This window comes from Diachasmimorpha longicaudata, unplaced genomic scaffold (assembly GCF_034640455.1).
Source record: "Diachasmimorpha longicaudata isolate KC_UGA_2023 unplaced genomic scaffold, iyDiaLong2 ctg00000085.1, whole genome shotgun sequence".
Lineage (NCBI taxonomy): Eukaryota > Metazoa > Arthropoda > Insecta > Hymenoptera > Braconidae > Diachasmimorpha > Diachasmimorpha longicaudata.
Genome location: NW_026973910.1, coordinates 184834 through 192276, shown reverse-complemented (window position 1 = coordinate 192276; position 7443 = coordinate 184834).

The window sequence follows — 7443 nt, the reverse complement described above, 5'->3', positions numbered from 1 at the left end:
TATCGAATATGGCAGACAGATGTCTACAGCATTTAAGATATTCTATTAAGATGTAGGATTAAGTTGTGAACCTCGTTTTATTATTTCATTGAAGTAGAGTGCCCGCACTCTCACTAATGGCGCCTGGGCCATTAGCTGGCCCACTTCGCCACGTCTGGGGAATTTCCCAGAGACCGATAATGGCGAACAGGGCCCCATAACGGCGGTGGGGGAAGAGGCCAAGTTGGAGGAATCGGGGGTGCGAAAGGTAATTTTTAAGATTAGCGGTCAGTTGGAAATCGTGGAGTAGAGTAGTTATACGGTAGAACATAGTAGTTTCGGCGACGTCCCCATATGAGGCATTAGACGTACAAGTTTAGATAATTATAAATTCTCGTAGACGTGTAAACATTTGTATTTGTGGTGAGTCTTCTAATATCAGAAAGACTGTAAATAGTTCTTAGAAATTAAAGTGTTACGTAAATAAAATTCTAGCGGCTTTGTCTTTTTACAAGTATCCCACATGCGTTTTTACGACATCGTGGGAATGACTTTTTTTTGGCTGCACCTAGGTGAAATCTCGCATCATATTCGGTTTCAGCACGTCGAATAACCAAGGAAACTGATGCAACATCGTTTTCTTCGCGACCACAGCTCAAGAAAAACTCAATCATAGAAATTGATATTCGTGTCCGATATGATGGCGTATAACTTGAGTACACATTGCCGTAGGCCGATGAAACCGCGTGCAATAGCTTCGTCTCGTCGAACTACACGAGTGCAATGCTCGAAGTTTGCGTGGGAACAACTTGTCTTCGAGAAAAAGTCCATTATATATATGCATTTTTACGACATCGTGGGAATCATTTTTTTTTGGCTGCACCTGAACGAAATCTGGCGTCATATTCGGTTTCAGAACGTCGAATAACCAAGGGAAATGATATAATATCGTTTTCTTCGCGACCACAGCTCACGAAAAACTCAATCATAGAAGTTGATATTCGTGTCGGATATGATGGCATATAACTTGAGTACACATTGTCGTAGGCCGATGAAATCGCGTGCAATATCTTCGTCTCGTCGAACTACACGAGTGCAGTGCGCGGAGTTTGCGTGTGAACGATTTGTCTTCGAGAAATCCTCCATTATACATATGCGTGTAGTATCGGGAAAATTTTAGAGGTAGTATTATAAAAAATGGGAGTCTATCGAATATGGCAGACAGATGTCTACGGCATTTAAGATATTCTATTAAGGTGTAGGATTACGTTGTGAACCTAGTTTTATGATTTCATTGAAGTAGAGTCCACGCACTCTGACTAATGGCGCCTGGGCCATTAGCTGGCCCACTCCGCCACGTTTGGGGAATTTCCCAGAGACGGATAATGGCGAACAGGGCCCCATAACGGCGGTGGGGAAAGAGGCCAAGTTGGAGGAATCGGGGGTGCGAAAGGTAATTTTTAAGATTAGCGGTCAGTTGGAAATCGTGGAGTAGAGTAGTTATACGGCAGAACATGGAAGTTTCGGCGACGTCCCCATATGAGGCATTAGACGTACAAGTTTAGATAATTAGAAATTCTCGTAGAAGTGTAAACATTTGTATTTGTGGTGAGTCTTCTAATATCAGAAAGACTGTAAATATTTCTCAGAAATTAAAGTGTTACTTAAATAAAATTCTAGCGGCTTTATCCATTGACAAGGATCCCACATGCGTTTTTAGGACATCGTGGGAATGACTTTTTTTTGGCTGCACCTAGGCGAAATCTGGCATCATATTCGGTTTCAGCACGTCGAACAACCATGGAAACTGATGCATCATCGTTTCCTTCGTAACCACAGCTCACGAAAAACTCAATCATAGAAGTTGATATTCGTGTCGGATATGATGGCATATAACTTGAGTACACATTGTCGTAGGCCGATGAAACCGCGTGCAATAGCTTCGTCTCGTCGAACTACACAAGTGCAATGCGCGAAGTTTGCGTGTGAACGATTTGTCTTCGAGAAAAAGTCGATTATACATATGCGTTTTTACGACATCGTGGGAATCACTTTTTTTCGGCTGCACCTAGACCAAATCTGACATCATATTCGGTTTCAGCACGTCGAATAACCAAGGAAAATGATGCAACATCGTCTTCTTCGCGACCAATGCTCACGAAAAACTCAGTCATAGAGATTGATATTCGTGTCGGATATGATGGCAGATAACTTGAGTACACATTGTCGTAGGTCGATGAAACCGCGTGCAATATCTTCTTCTCGTCGAACTACACGAGTGCAGTGCGCGGAGTTTGCGTGTGAACGATTTGTCGTCGAGAAATCCTCCATTATACATATGCGTGTAGTATCGGGAAAATTTTAGAGGTAGTATTATAGAAAATGGGAGTCTATCGAATATGGCAGACAGATGTCTACAGCATTTAAGATATTCTATTAAGATGTAGGATTAAGTTGTGAACCTCGTTTTATTATTTCATTGAAGTAGAGTGCCCGCACTCTCACTAATGGCGCCTGGGCCATTAGCTGGCCCACTTCGCCACGTCTGGGGAATTTCCCAGAGACCGATAATGGCGAACAGGGCCCCATAACGGCGGTGGGGGAAGAGGCCAAGTTGGAGGAATCGGGGGTGCGAAAGGTAATTTTTAAGATTAGCGGTCAGTTGGAAATCGTGGAGTAGAGTAGTTATACGGTAGAACATAGTAGTTTCGGCGACGTCCCCATATGAGGCATTAGACGTACAAGTTTAGATAATTATAAATTCTCGTAGACGTGTAAACATTTGTATTTGTGGTGAGTCTTCTAATATCAGAAAGACTGTAAATAGTTCTTAGAAATTAAAGTGTTACGTAAATAAAATTCTAGCGGCTTTGTCTTTTTACAAGTATCCCACATGCGTTTTTACGACATCGTGGGAATGACTTTTTTTTGGCTGCACCTAGGTGAAATCTCGCATCATATTCGGTTTCAGCACGTCGAATAACCAAGGAAACTGATGCAACATCGTTTTCTTCGCGACCACAGCTCAAGAAAAACTCAATCATAGAAATTGATATTCGTGTCCGATATGATGGCGTATAACTTGAGTACACATTGCCGTAGGCCGATGAAACCGCGTGCAATAGCTTCGTCTCGTCGAACTACACGAGTGCAATGCTCGAAGTTTGCGTGGGAACAACTTGTCTTCGAGAAAAAGTCCATTATATATATGCATTTTTACGACATCGTGGGAATCATTTTTTTTTGGCTGCACCTGAACGAAATCTGGCGTCATATTCGGTTTCAGAACGTCGAATAACCAAGGGAAATGATATAATATCGTTTTCTTCGCGACCACAGCTCACGAAAAACTCAATCATAGAAGTTGATATTCGTGTCGGATATGATGGCATATAACTTGAGTACACATTGTCGTAGGCCGATGAAATCGCGTGCAATATCTTCGTCTCGTCGAACTACACGAGTGCAGTGCGCGGAGTTTGCGTGTGAACGATTTGTCTTCGAGAAATCCTCCATTATACATATGCGTGTAGTATCGGGAAAATTTTAGAGGTAGTATTATAAAAAATGGGAGTCTATCGAATATGGCAGACAGATGTCTACGGCATTTAAGATATTCTATTAAGGTGTAGGATTACGTTGTGAACCTAGTTTTATGATTTCATTGAAGTAGAGTCCACGCACTCTGACTAATGGCGCCTGGGCCATTAGCTGGCCCACTCCGCCACGTTTGGGGAATTTCCCAGAGACGGATAATGGCGAACAGGGCCCCATAACGGCGGTGGGGAAAGAGGCCAAGTTGGAGGAATCGGGGGTGCGAAAGGTAATTTTTAAGATTAGCGGTCAGTTGGAAATCGTGGAGTAGAGTAGTTATACGGCAGAACATGGAAGTTTCGGCGACGTCCCCATATGAGGCATTAGACGTACAAGTTTAGATAATTAGAAATTCTCGTAGAAGTGTAAACATTTGTATTTGTGGTGAGTCTTCTAATATCAGAAAGACTGTAAATATTTCTCAGAAATTAAAGTGTTACTTAAATAAAATTCTAGCGGCTTTATCCATTGACAAGGATCCCACATGCGTTTTTAGGACATCGTGGGAATGACTTTTTTTTGGCTGCACCTAGGCGAAATCTGGCATCATATTCGGTTTCAGCACGTCGAACAACCATGGAAACTGATGCATCATCGTTTCCTTCGTAACCACAGCTCACGAAAAACTCAATCATAGAAGTTGATATTCGTGTCGGATATGATGGCATATAACTTGAGTACACATTGTCGTAGGCCGATGAAACCGCGTGCAATAGCTTCGTCTCGTCGAACTACACAAGTGCAATGCGCGAAGTTTGCGTGTGAATGATTTGTCTTCGAGAAAAAGTCCATTATATATATGCGTTTTTACGACATCGTGGGAATCATTTTTTTTTGGCTGCACCTGGACGAAATCTGGCGTCATATTCGGTTTCAGCACGTCGAATAACCAAGGGAAATGATGCAATATCGTTTTCTTCGCGACCAATGCTCACGAAAAGCTCAATCATAGAGATTGATATTCGGGTTCGATATGATGGCATATAACGTGAGTACACATTGTCGTAGGCCGATGAAACCGCGTGCAATAGCTTCGTCTCGTCGAACTACACGAGTGCAATGCGTGGAGTTTGCGTGTGAACGATTTGTCTTCGAGAAAAAGTCGATTATACATATGCGTTTTTACGACATCGTGAGAATCACTTTTTTTTGGCTGCGCCTAGACAAAATCTGGCATCATATTCGGTTTCAGCACGTCGAATAACCAAGGAAACTGATGAAACATCCTTTTCTTCGCGACCACAGCTCACGAAAAACTCAATCCTAGAAGTTGATATTCGTGTCGGATATGATGGCATATAACTTGAGTACACATTGTCGTAGGCCGATGAAACCGCGTGCAATAGCTTCGTCTCGTCGAACTACACAAGTGCAATGCGCGAAGTTTGCGTGTGAATGATTTGTCTTCGAGAAAAAGTCGATTATACATATGCGTTTTTACGACATCGTGGGAATCATTTTCTTTTTGCTGCACCTAGACAAAATCTGGCATCGTATTCGGTTTCAGCACGTCGAATAACCAAGGAAAGTGATGCAACATCGTTTTCTTCGCGACCACAGCTCAAGAAAAACTCAATCATAGAAATTGATATTCGTGTCCGATATGATGGCGTATAACTTGAGTACACATTGCCGTAGGCCGATGAAACCGCGTGCAATAGCTTCGTCTCGTCGAACTACACGAGTGCAATGCTCGAAGTTTGCGTGGGAACAACTTGTCTTCGAGAAAAAGTCCATTATATATATGCGTTTTTACGACATCGTGGGAATCACTTTTTTTTGGCTGTACCTAGAAAAAATCTGGCATCATATTCGCTTTCCGCACGTCGAATAACCAAGGGAACTGATGCAACATCGTTTTCTTCGCGACCACAGCTCACGAAAAACTCAATCATAAAAGTTAATATTCGTGTCCGATATGATGGCATATAACTTGAGTACACATTGTCGTAGGCCGATGAAACCGCGTGCAATAGCTTCGTCTCGTCGAACTACACGAGTGCAATGCGTGGAGTTTGCGTGTGAACGATTTGTCTTCGAGAAAAAGTCGATTATACATATGCGTTTTTACGACATCGTGAGAATCACTTTTTTTTGGCTGCACCTAGGCGAAATCTGGCATCATATTCGGTTTCAGCACGTCGAACAACCATGGAAACTGATGCATCATCGTTTCCTTCGTAATCACAGCTCACGAAAAACTCAATCATAGAAGTTTATTTTCGGGTTCGATATGATGGCATATTACATGAGTACACATTGTCGTATGCCGATAAAACCGCGTTCAATGGCTTCGTCTCGTCGAACTACACGAGTTCAAAGCTCGAAGTTTGCGTGGGAACAACTTGTCTTCGAGAAAAAGTCGATTATACATATGCGTTTTTACGACATCGTGGGAATCATTTTCTTTTTGCTGCACCTAGACGAAATCTGGCATCGTATTCGGTTTCAGCACGTCGAATAACCAAGGAAACTGATGCAACATCGTTTTCTTCGCGACCACAGCTCAAGAAAAACTCAATCATAGAAATTGATATTCGTGTCCGATATGATGGCGTATAACTTGAGTACACATTGCCGTAGGCCGATGAAACCGCGTGCAATAGCTTCGTCTGGTCGAACTACACGAGTGCAATGCTCGAAGTTTGCGTGGGAACAACTTGTCTTCGAGAAAAAGTCCAGTATATATATGCGTTTTTACGACATCGTGGGAATCATTTTTTTTTGGCTGCACCTGGACGAAATCTGGCGTCATATTCGGTTTCAGCACGTCGAATAACCAAGGGAAATGATGCAATATCGTTTTCTTCGCGACCAATGCTCACGAAAAACTCAATCATAGAGATTGATATTCGGGTTCGATATGATGGCATATAACTTGAGTACACATTGTCGTAGGCCGATGAAACCGCGTGCAATAGCTTCGTCTCGTCGAACTACACGAGTGCAATGCGTGGAGTGTGCGTGTGAACGATTTGTCTTCGAGAAAAAGTCGATTATACATATGCGTTTTTACGACATCGTGAGAATCACTTTTTTTTGGCTGCGCCTAGACAAAATCTGGCATCATATTCGGTTTCAGCACGTCGAATAACCAAGGAAACTGATGAAACATCGTTTTCTTCGCGACCACAGCTCACGAAAAACTCAATCCTAGAAGTTGATATTCGTGTCGGATATGATGGCATATAACTTGAGTACACATTGTCGTAGGCCGATGAAACCGCGTGCAATAGCTTCGTCTCGTCGAACTACACAAGTGCAATGCGCGAAGTTTGCCTGTGAATGATTTGTCTTCGAGACAAAGTCGATTATACATATGCGTTTTTACGACATCGTGGGAATCATTTTCTTTTTGCTGCACCTAGACAAAATCTGGCATCGTATTCGGTTTCAGCACGTCGAATAACCAAGGAAACTGATGCAACATCGTTTTCTTCGCGACCACAGCTCAAGAAAAACTCAATCATAGAAATTGATATTCGTGTCCGATATGATGGCGTATAACTTGAGTACATATTGCCGTAGGCCGATGAAACCGCGTGCAATAGCTTCGTCTCGTCGAACTACACGAGTGCAATGCTCGAAGTTTGCGTGGGAACAACTTGTCTTCGAGAAAAAGTCCATTATATATATGCGTTTTTACGACATCGTGGGAATCATTTTTTTTTGGCTGCACCTGGACGAAATCTGGCGTCATATTCGGTTTCAGAACGTCGAATAACCAAGGGAAATGATATAATATCGTTTTCTTCGCGACCACAGCTCACGAAAAACTCAATCATAGAAGTTGATATTCGTGTCGGATATGATGGCATATAACTTGAGTACACATTGTCGTAGGCCGATGAAATCGCGTGCAATATCTTC